Source organism: Protopterus annectens, chromosome 1.part0 (assembly GCF_019279795.1).
Source record: "Protopterus annectens isolate FY-2018-M chromosome 1.part0, PAN1.0, whole genome shotgun sequence".
NCBI lineage: Eukaryota > Metazoa > Chordata > Ceratodontiformes > Protopteridae > Protopterus > Protopterus annectens.
In genome coordinates, this window is record NC_056725.1 from 139,655,640 (window position 1) to 139,677,516 (window position 21,877).

Sequence of the window (21,877 nt, forward strand, 5' to 3'; positions counted from 1 at the left end):
CCATCTGGTCCTACAGCTAAATCTAGATTTACTTGTAATACTTTATCTAGCTCATTTAAAGAAATCTCCTTTTCCAACTCTTTATTCTCTTTTTCCGTTATTTTGTTTTTACTTTCCATGTTTTTCACTACCTTCTTTTTCCTTTGAACATTTCTTGTATATATTGTACTACATTATTCATAATCTTTTCCTGAGTTCTTTCTATTTCTCTCATTACACTACCATCCTTCTTTACTAATCAGCTTAAGTAACTCAATACTTTTCTTGTTTTTCCTTGTAAAAATGTTGTTGCTTATATAACAATTCTTGTATTTTTCTTAATTTCTTTCATATAATTCTTTTTCTTTGTCAAAGTACTTTCTATGATTATGTTCTAAATCTTCCAATGTATCATTATATATATTCTTTTAGATTTTTCTTTCTCTAATTTTCTCACATCACATTACCAGTGCAAAAAACATTTTTATATTTTTCCTGAAGTATCATCCACCATTCACACCAGTTTTTATAAATTTTTCTCACACTAATACGATCTTTCCATAACTGTATCACTAATCTCTTTCCTTCTTCATTCCATGTTTTCTTGTATATCCTTTTTATTCATTTGCCTTTTTATATATTCCTTGTTTTCCTTTATCTCTAGCCATATTGCAAGATGATCAGAAAATCCTGTTACAACTAACTCCCTTTCTCCTATAACCAAACCATCTGACACTATACCATAATCTATTTCAGTTCTATACATACCCTTTTTGAAAGTCAATGAATTTTTGTTCCAAAGTTTTAACTTACCACATCTTATAACCTCTACCATTTTTCTTTTATCATTTCCTTTCTTTTACACTTCACTCTTAAATCACAATTAAAGTCTTCTGTTATTATAATATTCATATTTATCACTATATAGTCTAAATCTGATGAAATAAGCTTTTTCTTTCTTTTCAGTTAGAACAAGCACATAATGTTATAATTATATATACGTGTTCTTTTAATTTTAAATATACAATGATGAATATTTCCATTTTTGATAAAGTTTCATCTAATATCTTTACTGTAGTTCTACAGAATAGGGCTATTACAGAACATCTCTCATTTCCCAAATTCCAAATTATCTTTTCTCCCCATAGTTTTTCTGTTTGTAATCTTTCTTCATTTGTTAAAAGTCTTCTGCCTTCTAACATAATTACAGCTACATCACATATATTATACCACTCCAAAATTCCTATTCTTCATACTATATTCTTAATACCATTCACATTTACAGAAAGTACTCCAAAACTTAAAATTTTCCCTTAGATTCATAACTAATTATTAGGTTAGCTTTCTAAGCCTAACCAATTTTCATCCCAAAGATAGGAATCAAACACTGTACCTTGTGTCTGTGAGTCAAACAATTTAACCATTATACCAAGCCCCAACCTTTAGGGGTATATATTATTTTTTCATCCATTTCCTTTCTTTTTTCTTTTGTACATATCCCTGTAAATTTTCTTTTTCTGTCTTTTACCATTTTACCAATATAATTCTTTTTTTTTCTTTTACTACCTCCTAATTTATATCTTCTTTGTCACTTATTTCAGAATATTCTTCTATGTCCTTTTTGTTATTTTTTTTCTCATATAATTTTTCTTCTATTTCTACTACTTCTAAAATTTCTTCTTATTGTTCATTTCCTTCTCTTGCATTTTCTTTTTCCTTTCATTTATTTTTATTTTTGCAATCCATCCATAAATGTCCAATTTTGTTACATTTAGAACATTTCAATTCACATTTTTGCATCATGTACCATTTCCCACAAATATAACATTTCCTTTTGTCACAGTTACTTATCAACTGTCCTTCTTTTCCACACACAAAAAACATGTTTTGGGTTGTTCCCAGCGTTTTACAATAGCCCTATTCCCATCCACATTTATCATACTTGGTGTATGCATTATTTTTCTCTTTCTATTTTTAACACAATAGTACAGTCCCAGCTGTCAGTCCATTAACCTCTTTTGTCATAAACATTTGTAATGTCCAGTACTTCTTTAGATAAAGCTTTCAAATGTCCTTTCAAAGTTTCTCTGTCTACCTCTGTTCAAAATTATACATGAATCCTCTTTTTTGATTCCCTGTTAAATGCCTTTATCACATAAAGATTCCCTGGGTTACAGTCTTTCTTTTTTCATTTTCCTCAAGAAAATTTTCCATTTAAAAAATTCTCAAATATAATGTCACAGTATGTTTCTTTGTTAATAAGAATAAATGTTATTACCTCATGTGCTTTTACAAACAAAGGAGCTATTAAATTGTCCCGCACTTCATATCGATCCATTTCTTTGCCTTCTTTTTTATTTTATTTATTATTTATTTATTTATTTAAATTTGTTGACCGGGAGTGTCCGACTGGACGTGGGTCCATTTTCAGCGGAGGCCCGGGGAGAAAAGCTCCACAGTAAAATAAACAGACAGTAGTTACATTGGATTACATAGCGATTAACAATTTAACATAGAAATTACTTACAACATATTTACAGATGAAGAACATAGTACATCAGTAGACAACTAGAATCTTTATCTGTGAAGTACATAACAGGCATTAACAAATGTAACAATGAGAAGTTCCTGCTGTATAATAAGTACTAGGCTTATGAGCATCTGAGCTTGCTATCATCAAGGTAGTTAGTGGAGGTGAAAGAAAGGTAGTAGTTGGATGGGGTGGATGATATTAGAGTGGTAGTTGCAAGGGCATAGCCAGCATGTTTTTAGTTCGGCTTTTAATAAAGTTTTGAAGTTGGTGCATGATGGTACGGAGGTAATTGTGGGTGGGAGTGAGTTCCATAATTTGGCTATGGCTAAGAGAATAGTGCTTCACCAGGAGAGTTATTGGCTTTAGTGATCTGCAAGTGATTTTTGTTGCTGGATCTTAGTGGTCTGGTGGTGCGATAGGGTTGGAGTAGATTCTGGAGGGATGGGACATTTAGTGGATGGTTTACTAGTTTGTGGGCGAGTGAGAGTTGATACCACTGAAGGAGGTGAGGGAGTTCAAGCCAGCCCAGTTCAGCAAGTGAGAGACAGTGGTGACTACGGTAGGATGCTCCTGTGGCAAATTTGGCGATTTTGTTGTAGCAGGTCTCTAGCTTGTTTAGATCACATTGCCTTAGGTTGGTATATACTGGAGAGGCATAAAGTAGGGTGGAGATAAGGTGGGAATTTTCTATTGAAATCTTTGCTGCTTTGGTGAGAAATTGTTTATTTCTGTATAATGCTCCTAGTTTTTTGTGGATTTTTTTTTGTCATGGATTTGTGAATGTCAAATTTTAGTTTATTGTCTATTTCCACTCCTAGCAATTTGGTGTGTTCAGTTGGGTATATAGTGGTGTTGTCTTTTGCTGTGATGTTAAAGTGAGAGTTGTTTTGAGTATGTTTGGTGGGTTGGAAGATGAGTAGTTTAGTTTTGTTTGGGTTGAGTATTAATTGGGCATCGGATAACCATGTTTCAACAGAGGAAAAGGCTTCCTGTGTGACTTTTTGCAGTTTGGGTAGGGACTGGGCTGAGCAGATGATGGTTGAGTCATCTGCGTATTGAATGAGTGTGCCATGTTTGGTGGCAGAGGCTAGATTATTGGTGTAAACAGAGAAAAGTAGGGGTCCAAGGATGGATCTTTGGGGAACCCCTATTCTGCCATACAACTGATTGTTGGCGGTCAGACAGGTAACTCTGAAACCAGTTGGTGACTGATTGTGAGAAGGATAGGTTATTGAGGACAGAGATAAGCTGTTTGTGTGGGACCATGTCAAATGCTTTAGATAGGTCTAGGAAAGTAGCAGAGGAGAGATAGCCATTGTTTTTATGCTGAAGGATAGTATTAGTAAAGGAGAGTAAGGCAGTGGTGGTGCTATGGTTTGGTCGGAAACCATGCTGAGTACTGGAAAGGAGGTTGTTAGTAAGGAGGTAGTGTGAGACCTGAGAGTGTATGCATCTCTCTAGTATTTTGGAGAGTGGAGAGAGAATAGCTATGGGGTGGTAATTGTTTAGTTCTGCAGAGGGTCTGCCTTTGTGGAGGGGAATTATATGTGAGACTTTCCACAATGTGGGAACGTAACTTTCTGACAGAGATCGGTTAATCAAGATGGATACTGGGTAGGCCAGAGCATCAGCTGCGATTTGTAGGTATTCACTTGGGAGGTTGTCTGCTGCTAATTTGGTGGGTTTAAGTTTAGTTAAGAGTTTTTTTTATGTTGGGGGTAGGTACAGGAGAAAAAGAGAAGGCAGTGGGGAGATTACTAGTTGAAGGTGTGGGTTGGAGGGGAGGGGGGTTGTGTTGTTTAGCTAGTGATAGTATGGTTTGGGTGGTGTGTGTTGAATGAGGTAGCAATATTTTCTGAGGAGTGAGGGATGTTAGGAGGAGGGGTACTGACTTTACCTGGGTGGAGGATGGAGTTTATGGAGGACCTGAATTGTTTGGGGCTGTGTTGTGAGAAGTCTAGGGCAGACTGGTAGTATTGGAATTTGTCCCGTTTTATTAGCTTTTTGACTCTATTGCGTAGTTCTAGGAATTTCTGTCTAGCTGCGGGGGTTTTGGTTTTGCGCCAGTGCTCCCAGGTTTTATCCCTGTTTTTCATTTCTGACTTAGTGGTTTTCTGTAGCCATGGGGAGGGTTGTGCTTTGGTTCTGGAAAATCTTATGGGGGCATGGTAATTAAGGATGTTCAGGAAGGTAGTATTAAAAAATTCAACTGCGTCATCTAGACTGAGGTACTTTAGAGCATGCCAGTTACATTCTTTGAGGGATGAGATGAATGTGAGTGGGTTAAAGTTTATTTTTTATGTATTTGACGATAGATGACAGGTTTAGCTTGGTACAGGTATTTTTTGAGTAGGAATGTTGGGGAGTGATCACTGAGGCTATCTGATAAGCAGCCTGTTATATATGACTGGGGGTTCTTACTGACTAGTATCCAATCCAGGGTAGTGTGCTTGCTGGAGTTTTTATTTATCCTTGTTGGTGACTGGACTAGTTGGGTGAAGCCATGAAGGTGTACATGATGGGTTGGATTGTTGCCAGAACAGGATTGCCGGTCAATATTGAAATCACCTAAGATGATAGTTTCTTGAAGGAAGGTTATGGGATGATTTACTTAAAGAACTGGTGGTGCAATCTGAGTTTCTTTATTTTGAATCCATACAATGTACTTCAGTTTTTCAGTTTCTTCTGCCCTCTTTTCTGCTACTCCAGTTTTGCCTTCTTTTACTTTCTGTACATATGTTTTCTTTTCCTTCTCCCCACTGTTTTTCTGGATTGTCTCTGCATCCTCCTTTTGTATTTTCTCCACAATGTCCACTCAGGAAACATCTCCTTCATTTTCTGGCTCAGATTGCACCACCAGTTCTTTAAGTAAATCTTCCCATAACCTTCCTGACTGCAGTGTTGTAATTATACATCCATCATTTGCTGACTCATCTCCATCAAACAGGTTTCTTTGAAACACTTCCTCATAATCCTGCGCACATTCTCTGTTCTTGATATTTCCTTTCTCCTTCATTTCTTTTACCACTCCATCATCTCTTTCTTTCTCTCTCCATCTGCCTCCCTGTTTCTCCAGGCTGCCTCTGTATCAAGAATGGAACCAGAGTGTGCTCCTCTATAATGCGTCCCACTCACAACAATGATGAGTAGGGTAAGTTCCCCAATGTCTTGGCCATGTTTTCACTAATAGTATAAATACCACCTCAAGTCTTCCCCTTAAAAGAGACCACTAGCCGAGTGGGATTAACACAACAAACAATGGATAAATAAAAATAAATTTTGGGGATTGGGGGCTGGCTTAAGGTGTTTACCTTACAGACACAAGGTACAAAGTTTGATTCTCACCATTGGGAAGCATGACTAGGCTTAAAAAGCCTCCCCTGGGGTCATTAGCCTAGCAATTACCTAGGGACCTATGAACCTAATGACAAGATTAGTCCAGAGTAGTATATGTATATAGCAGTCGTGCACCCTTCTACACTTCATAATTCAAAAGAGAGGTTTCTCTTTCTTTGGGGGAAAGGAAATGTGATGGTAAGTAAAGTAGAGCTGCTTCAGCCTATTTATTCTATGAATAGTTATTATAGCTATTGCCCTTTAAGACTATTGTATTGTGTTGCTGTTTTAAGAATATATATATATATATATATATATATATATATATATATATATATATATATATATATATATATATATATATATATTCCATAATGCATTGTACATAATGCCTAAGGCCAATGTATTTGTGATAACCAAACTGTTAACTTTTTCTGTACAAAACGGCAGCTTAGTAGAAATGATGTTATCTGTCTAATTAAAATGCTGGTGCTTCCCGACATTAATAACACTGCTAATTAACATTACTGGATAACCAGAAATGAGCACCATGGAATCATGTAAAAGTACAAAATGGACAACCACTGAGGCCATTGCAAGTTCTTCCTTGCAACTTCCCCTGCTGTGTAACAGTGGCCTTAAAACTGCCTCATACCCTATTAACAAAAAGAGAAAAAAATCATGAAAACTAAAACGTGCAGCTAATGGACAGAAAATAAATAAGGCAATAAACTATGTTAAGTAACTTAATTACTAATAGAAACAGTGCTTAACATGTGTCAATGTTTCAAACAGGCTATAAGACCTAATATGATGTCACTACAAGTAATATTCCAAAAAGAAAGGGCCTAAAAAACTTTATCACAACACCACTGGTCTAACTTCTTTTTAAAAATTCCTAAGTTGACAGCTAATCTCATCTCCCTAGGTGAAAGATTCCATTTCTATTCTGCTCTGTAGTGAAAATGTCCCTACCTAATTTAATTTTCCTTTTTTCCCCAAATTAACTAAACAATGACTGTTCCTTGTAGTAGCTTCATGTTTTGAAATTGGTGTATCCAAGATATATTCTAAGTCCTGGGCTTAAAACATTGGTATACCCATATTAAGTTCCCTCTTATATTCTATTATAAACTGAGAATAAATTTAGAGATCTTCCTTACATTTCATAACTCATACTTTTCAATCATCTTATTTGCCTGGTAAACTGTTTTTGAACATTTTCCAATTTAATATTAGTGCACAGATAAAGTCAGATGCCAACCCCATTTTCCATAATGGATCATTTTAGAGATTTATAAGTTGGTCCCAGCACACTGAATTCCCTACATGAAATAATTCTTAAAATTGTCCTTGATAGTAAATGACATTTTTAAAAATATATATCATTTACATGTCCATCAAATCCCACCCTTTCATTAACCTTAATTCCTAAACCCTCAAATTTAGTACATTCTCCAATACAATGATATCCCAAAATGTAGGAATATGCAGGATTTGTTTTTTTTTTATGACTTGCAATACTTAACATTAAGTGGAATTAAATTCTACCCCATTGAGTTGTGCCCACTCATATAGTTTATCCAAATTCTGCTGTAGGATTTTCATGTCATCAATTGAAGCTGCAAATCCTGCAATTTTTGTATCTTCTGCAAACTTTACCGGTTAGCAGATTCTATACAAAGGAAATGTCAGCATAGAAACATGAAATAAGGAAGATCATATCACTGAAACTTTGATCACTCCTCTATTACTCTTTGTACACAAACCCTGGTTACTCTTCCACTCAGCTAGTTATTAATCCATTGCATTATACTTGGGTTAAATCCCCAACCATTTAATGGAGAGAAAATTGAGGTATGTGATACAAAATGAAATGCTTTAACTAAGTCTAAGAACACAACATCTACAGTAATTCTGTTAAAAAGAGCACATACCACATCAGAATAGAAATTAGTAAGACTGGTTACTGTAGCTCTTCCTTTAGAGAAACCATGTTGAAATAAATCCCCATAGCTATTACCTTAATGAATGTCAATTAAATGTATAAATACCCTCTGTTAACATTTACCCTTTAAGCTTGCTAGGCTGATAGGTCAAAACGTATTTATCACTGGGATCCCATTATGAACAGAAATAATATCAGATTCTTTCCATTGAAAGGAACCACATCAGAGTGTAATGGTTATTGAAATATATGGGTGACACAATTCAGCAAACTATTATTTATATTGTATAAAAAGTCCCATTTAACTTATCAGGTTTAAGTGCTTTATCCATTTGATGTAATTTAAGTTTTTCTTCAACATTATCTCTTAGAATGATAAGAAATTGAAAATGGGGGGGCAGGGACAGAAGATTTCCCATTCTAACTATTAATATCTTTCTCAATCTCTTCTTAAAGATTAACAAATACTGCAACTGTCTTACTAGGTTCAGCCACTAAAGACTCTCCATCTACAATCTTAACAGTAGTTCTCTGGTCTTTACTGTGATGTTGCATATATAAACAAATCACTTCTCATCCTTTTGGCCAAGATTAAGCATGTATATATTTTATTACAACATGACACACACACCCAAAGAGGTTCAAATCTGTCATCATATAAATCAGAGTTTTAAAAAGACACATGCCCTTAAATGGTAAGTGTCACACATAAAATGATAAAAACATCTTTATAAAATGTTTTTTTAAACAAGAAACATCTTTATTGAGCAATCACTTATGACATAAACAACCATACATTTATAGAAATGAAAACATACCATACTGACATATTTTCAGTTGCAAACATTATACATCACTAATAATCATCTATACAGTCTATTACATAGTTCATTCAATTCCTGCCTTTCTTTAAAACTCATTCCTCCTCCAAAATATTATCCTGCATGCATTGCTCCCACAGTTCCCATTTTTCGATGTAATTTGCTCTTACCCTTTTCTAAAGATCCCACTATGAGCACTTCAATCTCTGTTACTATATTCACTAATTCTAACATGGTTGATTAAGACTTTGATTTCCATTTTCTAGTATTTTTTTTTACCAGCAGCAACATCTTTATAAAATGTTAAGCTAAAACATAATTTTGCACAAACAGTAATTGGTAAAAAATATATATATATTTATTTTACATTCACAATTTACTTAAATTAATTTTTTGACACAGTTGAAAACTGTGCCTATAGACCCCATATGAAATGAGCTGCAATCATGTACTGCCTTATACAAGGTTTTAAGAGAGTAGCAGTTCTAATCCCATCTTTGCCCAGCAGGCATGCCACCTTTGAAAGAGGCAAAATAGACAAAAGCCATATTTCTTTCATTACCTGTTAACCCACCCTTTTCAGTAAGCAAATGTGCTTTGCTTCTCTTTTAGAGTTAAATATTATAATAGTAACAGTGGCAAATAAACCATAAATAATTTGTTACATACAGCATGCAAGAAAACATATAAACATTCTGTGCATGCTAAAATATATTTTAAGTGGTTCAAATTACTTCAGTAGCTGGTGTATTACTTGAAAATACTTCATCAGTTAAGCATGACAATCTAAAAAAGGTCATGTTGAGGTCATGTTGACAGAAGACAGAACAAATACTATGTCTGTACTGTTTACTGAAATTTGTACCTTGCAATTTTCTGATTTCAGTTTTTGTTCATTTCCAGAGTATTATGTACATCGAAGCTAAAACGGATTGAATTTATTTTCACTTCAGAGAACAGTAAGTGCAACCAGAGGACAGACTCATTGTTTTAGATTTACAACAATAAAGCACTCAGTTCAGAAGAACTAACAGGAAAATTTATTGAGACACTCTGGCATTGGCATTGATCTGAAGAAGTCAGCAGCTCTTCAAAACAGTAAAGTAGGAAAAAGCAGTTCTATTTCACTTTAGTGGCTCAGTACAGTTTATTGCTTTTTGAAATGTTTTTATTTTTAGTCATTCATTGATATAATTACTACAAAGGGTTAGGGGCTCAGATGTTTCATAGTTGTTTTATGCTCACGAACAGAAGCCTCATACTACTGAGATGTAACATGAAGAGGATTTAATTATCAGTTCAATTGTCTGCTAATGGTCACATTTCACACCAAACAGGTTTTCATTTAAAATAAAAAAGACTACTCTGACAACATAACTTAACTACATTTTGTGAAAATGTACTTCAGAAATGTACTGACTCACAGAATGACTCAAAAAATCTGAGAAGCATTCCACACTCCCCAAAGCAGGATTAACTGGCAGAAATTCTGATTACCTGTCAGATTTTTTTTCTCCTGGCAGGTTCAAAGGTTCATAGGTTCATACTAGGCTATCTGCCCTAGGGCATTTATAAGCCTAGCCAGAGTGTGTTTGGCTTTCACTACCCATTTTAAATTAATTTTGCTATGCCCTTTTTCAAGGTTAGTATACTGTGCCTCTGTCTAACAGTGACACAGAAGTGATACCCGGGGTAAACCTACAATCTCCCATCCACTCATCAAGATTCCTCTTGAAGAGAGTCAATGAGGGACTCTGCCTACCCTGGACTGGGATTTTATTCCAGAGTGAAGGGAGCCTCTGGGTTATGAATCTGTCCCTCCAGCATGTCCTATTTATTTCAGTGCTGAGGTTCAAGTCTCTCGAGCACATAGCTCGATGGGATTTGGATTTTCTGAGGTGCAGCATGTCCATTAATTCCGGGTTGGACATGGCTTTATATGTCAGGCACAGATCGCCTCTGAGCAGGCAGTATGCCACTGAGTAGAGCTGGAGTTTCTTTAACCGGGCAGCATATGGCATCTGTTTGAGCCCTTTGATCCTCTTGGTGAGGTACTTTTGGAGTCTTTCCAGTTGCTGCAGGTGTCTGGTAAGGTACATCCCAAAAAGGGCATTGTACTCAATTATGGGCCTGATGAGGGATGAGTAAAGAGGCACGATGACCTCCCCTGGTCTAGATGTGAATCCCTTCATGATTAGGTGGGCTATATAAAATGTTTTTCTAACCACTTTGGCCACGTGGTTGTCAAATGAGAGATTGCTATCAACTTGGGTCCCCAGGTCCCTAATTACTTCTTCTGTACTTAATGGATTACCACCTATGTGGTAATTTGTGGGCACTTTGTTTTGCCAAAGGGATGACTATACACTTTTGGCGTTTAGCTTGAGGCCATGGCTCTGGCACCAGTTGTCTGTTTCTATGAGGCCCTTTTGGAGGATGCTTGTGTCGGCTGGAGAGTCGATTATGGCGCCCAGTTTGCAGTCATCTGCGAACTTGGTCAGCCACAGTCCTTCTGTGTTGGCCTGTACCTCTGAGAAATATATACCGAACAAGAGAGGTCCCAGGACTGAGCCTTGTGGGACGCCACTTGTAACTGGTTTGGAGTCTGACATGGCTCCAGCAATTCTAACCATGTGGGTTCTGTCCTTGAGCCAGTTTGCAACCCATCTAGTGACATAGGGGTTTATATTTAAGCTGGTGAGCTTATCTATAATGCCCGAGTGGAGTATTGTATCGAAGGCTTTTGCGAGGTCCAGGTAGGATGTGTGGACCACCTTCCCCTCGTCAATGACCTTGGTGACTGTTTCAAAGAAATCAACCAGGTTTAAGAGGCAGGATCTGCCCTTAACAAAGCCGAACTGGGTAGGATCCAGTATCTGTAGGTCCCCAATATCTTTATTTATGAGGTCCATGATGATCCTTTCCATAGCTTTGCAGACCAAGTTAGTTAGGCTTATGGGGTGATAGTTTCCAGGATCCGTTGAGGCACCACATTTGTGGAGAGTGACCACTGTTGCTGTACGCCACTCTTTGGGTACATATCCTGTAGTAAGGCTGAGATTGAACAGTAGTTTTATGTTTGGGTTTAGCTCTTCTTGCAGTTCATTTAGGATGCAGCCCGGGACACCGTCTGGTCCCATTGATGCTGTGTTTTTTGCTTTGGAGAGGACGGCTCTTACCTAAGCATCTGAGATGTCTGGGGGGCAGCACTCTGCTGGGATAGATATTTGCCCTTTTGGTGGGGGGGGGAGAAGTTTGCGCTGAACCTGTCAGCTAGGATGTTGGCAATGTCTGTGGGTTCAGTGTATTTTTTGTCATTTTGGACTAATTCTGAGCATATCTGGGAATTCCCACCCAGGTTTCTAACATAACTAAAGAAAGCCTTGTGATTATCCTTAGTGTCCTGTGCAATTTTTCTCTCGAAGCTGGCCTTAGATGATTTTTATGAGTGCCCGTAGTTTTTTGCTAATACTGATCAGAGATGCCTTCCCTTTTTGGGATTTTGCTCTATCATGTAGTAGCTTCCTCCTTCTATTGTATAGTTTGTTTATGGCTGGGGTCCACCAGACAGGACGTCTGCCTTTTGAGGATTGGGTCTTGGTTTTATTTGGGATTGCATGATCCATGCATTCCTGAAGGTGTTCATAGAATGTGTTTATAAAGGATTCTGCGGTCTGGGCTGTATTTTCCACAGGCCCGGGGGATTTGAAGGATTCCACCTTTGTTTTGAGGAGTGTGAAATTTGCTTTAGAGAAGTTTTTCACTGTGGTTTTCTGGGCAGGGGGTGGGGTCGGGATGTGAATATTAAGTGAGATAAGTTTATGGTCTGATCTTACCAGTGAGGGATACACTTCTGGTCTGGAGCATAGAGTCTCCATGTTGGTGATGATCAGGTCCAGTATGTTTTCCCCTCTTGTGGGAGTGATAATAAGTTGTTCCATAGCATTTGAGTTTATAAATTCTAGGAACCTTTGGGCTAGGGTGTTGGAGCTAGAGTAATGCTCCCAGTCTATGTTTGGGTAGTTGAAGTCGCCCAATATAATGGTGTTTGGAGAGACCTTCATATTTTCCAGTGTTCTCAGGAAGGCCGAGTAGGGTTCCTGGGTTGGGAGGGTGGTCTGTAGCAGGCAGTAAACTGGAAGTCAGTTTTACCCACTGTTAGTTGCACATGGATAGTCTCTGATGCTTCGTGCTGTGCCACCAACCTGGAGGTGTGGGTATCTTTGACGATATTGATACTCCCCCTCCTTTTGTGGTTCGGTCCAAGTTTTGGGGCCGAAAAGCATGGTATGAGGTATAACCTGGTAGTGCTGGGGTGCTCTCGGGAGCCTTGAACCAGGTTTCTGTTACTGCACAGATATCGATGTTCTCCATGCTAAGGAGAGTTTCGAAAAGTGCATCTTGAGGTTTAGACTTCTGGCATTGAGTAGCATTACTCTTAGTTTCTTATCCCTTGTGATACCTATGGAGGTGGGTTTGTCTTTTGAGCCTTGCCTAAAAAAGGCACTATCGGGGTAGCAAGAGCCTTTGCCAATATCCGAAAGCCCAGGGGTGACAGGTGCAAGCCGTCCCTAGCGAAGCATCGTGGCTTGTCGAGCATGTCATCCCAGGCTGACAGGCATTGGATCCCCTTTGAATGACACAAATACTTAAGCCAATTGTTAAAATTGATCATCTTGTCTTCATATTGTGGCATCATTCTTGGTGAGGGTAAGATGCTACTCAAGGTCAGGGTCATACCGGCCAGGTGATAACACTGCTGCCCACTATAGATGTCAAGGATCCTAAAGTACACATCAGCCGAATTCTAGCTGCTGCTCACCATTGACTCTTAGATTTTCAGTAAGCTGGAATGGTGGAAGGCTTGAAACCCACCACTGCTCTATTAATACATAAAGAAATCTCACTACCCATACATTAAGAGTGAGTACTGCCCTGAGCAGACCAAGTTCCTGCCTTGGGCTGATAAGTCTAACATTCTTTGCCACTAAGGCCCCTCCTTTGTGAATAGGAATAATAACAGCTTCTTTCCACAAAAGGAGGACCACACTAAATTTTGAAATAGCAGAAGAATTATCATAACCTTACCTCACTAATTTTTTCTAATTTCTATTACACAGACATGCACATGAATCAGTAGGGTAAGCTGACCTGTCTTCCAAACAACCAGCCTTCAGTAATTCACTGCCACCAGACAAAAATAGCCTTTTATCAAGAACATCTACAGCAACTGTACTTAAAATTTAAAACAAAGTAGAAATGTGTCCAAGCAAAAAGGCACCCTAGGGAGTCATGCACAGGTATTTCACACTCCCCAAATGATTTATGCCTTGTAGGTTACTGGGAGTGTGGTATAGCTATACAATACACACTCCTGAAGAGTGTATTGTGCTTACTACATGGACAAATGTTTTATGTTCATTAAAGTATGTACTCATTAAAGAAAAGTCTGTAGTTAATATTTTATTTTCAAATACAACAAATATCAACTCAAAAGATTAGTTATGATTTTGAAGTGGAAAATAAGTGTTTGAGGGTGGAGGCATAAGAAATTGTTCAAAGTCATATATTTTGGTTTATAAGCTTGTAATGGCTAGCAATTCCTGTTGTTAACGTGCTTCATTTTCTTGCGGTGTGTCATATTTTCAGCTTTCCTAACATAGTCCAGTCCAGTAAGCAAATGATTTATTTGATATTTGGTACCATCCACCTGCAACAACAAATGCTCTTCTCAAGCTACACTGCCTAGTGACAGAATTCAGATCCTTACTCAGTCATGTAAATGCTTTCTAATATATAGTTTCTAAATCTTCTTTGTTTATCCATGAAGAGATTTTAAAGATACAATCTGCCACTTTCATCTCACAGATACAACTGGAGATATTCATTGCACAACTGTATTATAACAATTTGAAGGATATTTTTCATTTTTCTTGTACTTTGGAGTTATCCACCTTCTGTATTGTACAATATTACTATTTAATGAATTAACCTAATCACTTAAGGGTTTGGGCTTACTTAAGTTACATTCCAGTCTGTGTTAAATGGTATTTTTTGCCATAGACACAAGAATGTTTCTCAGCTTAGCACAAAATCTTGTCTGCAATAGAATTTTACAAGTACAGTGGCGAATTTCAATTAGGGGAGCTCATACATGACATTGAAAATCTGGGTGAAAAATATTAAACATTAGGAAGAGGTGGCACGTAGAGAGTCCACAGAAACTTGATGTTAAACTGTTCAGTAATGGCCAAGTTACTGCCATGTGTTAAAAGTACTCTATAAAATAATGCAAACATGTTTCAGTTGGTCATGTCATTGTCTACTACTACAGACTAAAGATATATTTGAAGTTTAGGAAACAAAATGATGGCATTGCCATTCTGGATGGTGAGTATGGGTGAAGGGTTACAGTAGCAGGTCTGACATAGAAGAGTTGCTGGTGTGTAATAATGATGGACAATTTTTAAACCATGGATTGTTGTCAGAAAGTACTTAGAAGATTAGTACGTTTTGTGTTTTAGTGATATTTCTGACAGTTGGAGAGAGGCGATCCATAATGACCTTATTTAATGGCTTTTGTGCTGGCTAAAAGAAGGGAGCAAACCATGCATGTGAGCAGAGGAGTTTATCCAACTCATTTGTTCCTGCATTTACTCAGTTGCTATTTATTCTGGATATGGCAGTGCAATATATTTTATACGATGCTGACAGCTGTCAGTAATTTATATACCACCCATGAGCACTGGGCACTCCCTGATTTGTTCATTTAAGGTATTGTGTTAGCTAAAACATTGTTAACTGGTATGGGCATATGGAGAGCATTTATTTGTTTGTTTATTTTATTTATTGATCCTTTGTTGACTAGGTTAGTCCCACTACGCTAGAGACCTCTTTTCATGGGATGTCCAAAGTGGTATTTATACTACTAGGAGAAATTTGACCAGTGCATTTTGAACTTCCCCTACACTTTTTGAGAGGTGCTAATGAATCTTTTATATCTACCCGAGCTACTACTAACTCAAGTAGATGGGGGCTACATTTAATGTCTCATCTGAAGGATGACACACTGAGGTGTCCAGTAACCCCCTTATGCTGCATCACACTGTCAGTATTGGAAATTAGTCCATGCACCTAAGATGGGAAAAGAGTCCATAGCCTTCTGATCTTCCAACACCAGAGGTAAATGTGGTACCTGTTAGACCACTGACACTGATTTATGTTTTAAGGAACCACAACTGAAGTTCATTCTTGGCTTACAGTAATTTTGCATTTTATAGAGATTAATGTACAGCATTTCACAGGTGGTGTTTATTTGTTTGCATATATCTATTTTTAGTATCATTTTGTTTAGTTTGACATGATATGCACTTTGTAGAGTGTTGTGATTAGCAATGAGTGTTTGAAATTGCATTTTATTGATTGTGAGAGTGAGAAAGGAGCAATTGTGTTTTTTGCAAGTAAGATGGCAGTTTACTTTTAAAGATTCCAACCCTACAATAACTTCCTCATTCACGAAGCTGGGGCCAAGCCTGCACTTGTTATTTACATTACACTAGGGTGACCAAACGTCTCGTAAAAAAGGGATTGTCCCATTTTTTTGCGATCATACCTGGTGTACCGAAAAAGTCTCTCGGGATGCCTAAATGTTCCGTTTCTATCAAATCACTAAAACTTCCTAATTATATAACTTCAAGTAATATTTTGGCTACTTCTGAAAAGCTTGCAAAAATAAACAGGTATTTTCTGTTTACCTTTCTGAGTAACAGATGAGGGAGGAGCAGCTTTTTTCCATACAGATACTTGCTGCCCACTATGCTCATTCTCTTTTGCGTATAAATTTGAGTGGGTGTGTAAATGCTGCGCTTCGTAATAAAATGCAGACTGGTGCTGTCTCTCCATACACCCGAACCCACAAGTGCCACAGCACAAGTTTTCAAACCATTATTACTCCTCATTGATGTTGATGATGATGACGGACCGACTGATAGTGGTAAGCATGATTGTGTACATAAGCATATTCTACATGTCAACCGCAACATCTGTATATAAGGGGTTGAAGTGCCCGTTGAACTTTTCTAAGACAAAAGCAGGTCATTTTAAGAATAAAAAAGTGGCTTCTTCCACCATACACACTTGTGATATACGTTTCCTTCATTTACCACACAGCACACAATAAATATTGATAATAAAAATCGAAACTCAACATAACTGAAGTTGTCGGTGTCACATTGTCAATATTGTGTCACGCCGCATTTTTACTATTTCCTTTGCTGCAGGGACTACGGCTCTATTTCCGTAGCTAATATGACGAAATGAGCAGTTAAAAACTGCAATACCAACAATGCATCGCGAAAAGCGATAGCACATCCTCCCCTTTTGTAAAGTGCATGTCAAGTAAACTAAATCCCACCTCATTGTTTTGATTGGCAGGTTATGGCAGATAAACGGTGGTGAAGAAGGTGAGTATGTGTGTTGTTGCAATTATTTGAAATTAATGGTATCTGAAGGAAAGTTTGAAAAATATATTTTACAGTGTCATATCAGATGTTTCACAATTTCTTGAAAGCTACTTTTTTAAAATATGTAATTTGGGGTTTTGGAGTGTTATGTGAAACTTATTTGGTGATACCAGCTGCGTATTTTTATGTATGTAAATTTGATAACTTTAAGGTCAGTCTGTATGCGAAACTAATCTTGTTTTAATATTTTTCATTTTTTAGACTTTTGAGTAGCGTAAAGAACATGAGACCTTGTTGCTATGGCTAGTGGACGCATGCGATTATTTAAAGCGAACATAGAGCAAGGAAGAGATGGCCAAAGGAACTCTACAATGGAGAACGTAAGAAGGTACACTGTAGTTGAGGAGCAAAGACAATAAAGTATAACCGGGGCCGGTGCTAGCATTTTGGGTCCCCCAGCAAATATCAAGTCAGGGGCTCTGCTAAGCACTTCTAGTCTAAGTGCTACAAACTTTTAGAAGTAAGCATAGCCATATAGACAGACCTGTAGCAGCGTGTAATGTGTTAGTCTTATGTGTGATCCCTGCCGGCCTGTTCGTGTCAGAGTGACAGGTGTTTGTTTTGGGTGTTGAACTTTATTCTTTAATTTTATATTATCGTCTCATATAGACAATAATTATGCCCAAGCGTCAATGTAAGTTTATGGAGGAGTATTCCAAAGAGTAGAACTATATTAAAAAGGGACACTATGACAGTGAAGCCGAGGGCACAGTTTGCAATAGTGTTTTTAGTATTGGTCATGGTGGACGTTCAGATATAAAACAACACATCACATCAGTGAAACACAGGAACAGACTGAGTGCCCCAAGTAGCAGTATGTCTCTTAACAATTATTTTATAAAACACGATTCTAATGAAGAAACGAAAGTTAGAGCTGCTGAACTAACTCAGGCCTACCATACGGTAAAGCACCATCACAGCTTTAGGTCAAATGACTGTGTCAACAAGTTAAACAGCATTATGTTTAGTGACTCATCAATTGCATTAAAGTTTAGCTCTGCCAGAACAAAGCGATCAGCCCTGATAACTGGTGTTTTAGCTCCATTCAGCATGAAAACTAGCATTGAAGAGATAAATAAATCCCCTTTTATGGCATTTCAACTGATGCAAGTAATCACAAGGCCATAAAAATGTTTCCTTCTGTAGTTCAGTTTTTTGACATAAATGAAGGGATAAAGTCAAAGTTACTGAAAGTAGCTTCCTTGCCATGTGAAACGTCAGATGAGATATCTAGTTTCTGCTTGAACTGTATTGATGAATTCAAGTTAAATAAAAACAGTTGCATTGCGTTTTGTGGTGACAATACCAACACAAATTTTGGTGGTTTGAACTGAGTGGGAAAAAACAATAATATTTACAAAATGAACAACTAATTTACATGGTGGTATTGAAGGTGTGGGTTGTCCTGCACATGTACTACATAACTGCATATGTGCAGCAGCTGATAGATTAAGCTGTGACATTGAAGGTATTGTTGTCAAACTTTTCTCTTATTTTTCTATATACACGGTGCGAACTGAGAGGCTAAAAGAATTTTGTGAAATGGTCGACATCGAATTTGGCACTATTTTGGCGTATTCAAAAACTCGTTGGCTGTCTTTGATGCCTGCAATAGAATGAATTTTAAAGCTGCTTGATGCTTTAAAGGATTTCTTTTTAAACGAGGAAAAAGCTCCAAAGATTTTGTTAACATTTTTTAATAATCCTTTAAGTGAGGCATACCTATGGTTTATCCATAGCCAAATCAGTATTTTTCACCAAGGAATTAAAAAGATTGAAGGAAGTACAAAAAGTGTTATGGAAGTCAATGATGTATTGGAATGTACTCTCAAAGCTTTGACCAGAAAAAAAGAGGAACAGTTTTTATCATTTAGTGTAAAATCCATTCTTAAACGGGCCAATATTATGCAACAAGATGAAATTAACTTCAAAAATGAAGTTAACGAGTTTTATGAAACCTGCCTACAATATCTTAAAAAATGGAGTGTGCCATTCTCTACCTTCTCAAAATTCAAATGGATGCTTTTGAAGGACATCCCCAGTTGGGAACAAATTGAAGAAACTATTTGTTACTTCAACGAAAAAAGTATTGAAATAAATGATACTTTGCTATTTGATCAACTGGCATCGTTAGCGGATTTTGTAAGTGAAAATATTAAAGAGTGGACTGATGAAGATAAAAAAACATCTCAGTGTCACGAAAAGTGGGTTTGTTTTTTCAAAACCCATACTAGGCCAGAACAGAATTCTGAATTTTTGAAGATATGCCAATATGTGTTTGTGATCCCTGCCCATAATGGTAATAGTGAAAGAATCTTTTCGCTCATGAACATTCAATGGACGGACAAAAGAAACAAGATGAGAGTGGAGACCCTTTCTGCAATCCTGCAAGTTCTCTACAATTTCAAAATGGACTCTTATAGTTTTTACAAGTTTATATTAGATAAGAAGGAGGTTTTAAGAATGGCTGGGACAACAGCCAAATATCCTCAATTTAAATCCTAGACTAATGAAATTTAATTTGTTGTGTTGTATTATGTTGTAAAATATGTATAAATAAATAAGTATTCACTGCAAAATTATTGTTTTCATTTATGATATGCCTCAGTGTTTAAATTAGATTACAAAAGTGAAGGTAAATTTAAAAAGATTTCTAGGTCTCAAAATAGTTAAAATGAGCATATTTCAATAAATAGTGTCTGGCGGAGGCTCCCTGGACCCCTCTTTAGCTGGAGGGTATCCCCCGAACCCTCCTTGGGTGTGTCCCGGTTTTTCCAGTTCATGATTTGGTCACCCTACATTACACAGTAGACATTTCATATTTATCACACTGTTGGCCACCAATTGCATTCCTATATTTTTCAACTCATCTTAAGTAACATAATAAATCATTTTGCAGGAAGGATTTTCCTGACCTCAAATAATTTCACAAATAATGAAAGGTGGCTAGCTATCCCATAATAAACAATGTATTACAATCAACAACTGTATATCCATATTGTGCAAAAAAGAATTGTAGTAAATGCTGCATCAAAATTCCTTTATCAAAATGTTATTTTCTGCATGCTTTCGTCATTTAAAAAGTCATTTGTGCTAAATGTAATGTAATTTTTAAATAAAATACTGTTCAGTTTGCAATACTGATTGGTTGGTCACAGATTTAATTTACAGTAAGTCAATTAAAACTAGAGTTATGCACCTAGACAAGAACAATCTGCTGTTGCTGTTTATTCATTTACTTGTGTATTTTTTGGCATTTTTACTGGGAAACTCCAGCTAGGCAATGGTATTGGTTTTCAGCAGTGCCTGGTATGTGTGTGTGTGTGGGGGGAAGGGGGGGGGTCCAGTAAAGATAATATGAAGACAATTACACACTTAAGTAACATTTAACATAAATAAGTAATATAATCAAATGATTATAGTTTGTACAAGAAATTAAAAGCAATGATTTACTAACAAAGGCATATAAACAGAATAGCATCGCTGCTATAGGAAAGAAAATAAAAAGAATGATTGACGGGCTTAGACATACTAACATCAGACTAGCAGGACACATATTGGGTGTATTGAATAAGATAGTTGAGGTATAGAAAAGGAGGGGGAAAGGAAAATCCAAGTGAATTAACCTTGGAGAAGATATAAAATTATGGTGTGTGGACATAGAAGATGTGACAGAAAACCGAGATAGATTAAATTAAACAAGCTAAGAAGTAATTGGCATGAGTGAAGACTAGTAATTTATATATATTATGAGCAGATGGTGCTCCTTAGGAGGTGATTATCATAAAATGGGGGTAAGCATTTACAACATGTACAAAAAGGAATACAAGAATGTCTGTACATCATGTTTACGGAGTAGCTAGTTGTTGTGTCTTTCTGCTTTTCCAGATTAGGGGTCGCCACAGCGGAACTCCGGTCTGCTAATAATTGGCAGTAGATTTTTACGTACCGAGTTGCCGGGTCTGATGCATAACCTTCAATGAAGGTACGCTCATTCACGCATGTCTCCACACAGAAGGCGCTCTAACTGAGAATCAAACAGGACAACGTCTTACTGTGAGGCGACAACACTACCGCAGCACCACTACCGCAGTTTTTTTTTTTTTTTTTTGTAGCTAGTGATGCTGGAAAATATTATAGGAAGTGTTTAACCAGGTGTAGAGCAGGGGCAAAGCCAGGATGCAGCTAGAAATTATGGTTGTGTAAATTTAAATGCGTTGGAAATTATATGTGGACTTCTGGGGAACTGGGATTGAGTTCCAGAATCTAGCAACGCAGGTGGAATACAGGGTACTTCCTGCAAATCTGTCGGGTTTGTAGGTGGAGAGAAATTTTTTATCATATAAGCATAGTGGTCATTTGGGATAGCAGTTGTGGAGAATGTTGCTTAGTTATGGCATTTTGATGGCATATATATTATATCATAAGTCACAAGTAACTGTCTGTATGTGAGATGGTGGGGAAAATTCAAAACAACATAATTTTGCAATTTTGTTGTAATATTGTTCTAGTTTTGTTCTTAATGTAGCCTGAAGATTAGAGAGGTAAGTAACAGCCAGGGCTGTTTTTGTGGTATAAGTAAGAAAGATTTTTGCTTGGTGTAACCTTCATAGTTTCTAGTGAGTTTTTTTAATTGTGTGTTGAATATGTAGATCAAATGAAGGTTGTCAGTTATTAACATCCCTAATAGTTTAGTATATGAAACCACTTCTATTACTGTAATACTGAAGGAGATAAT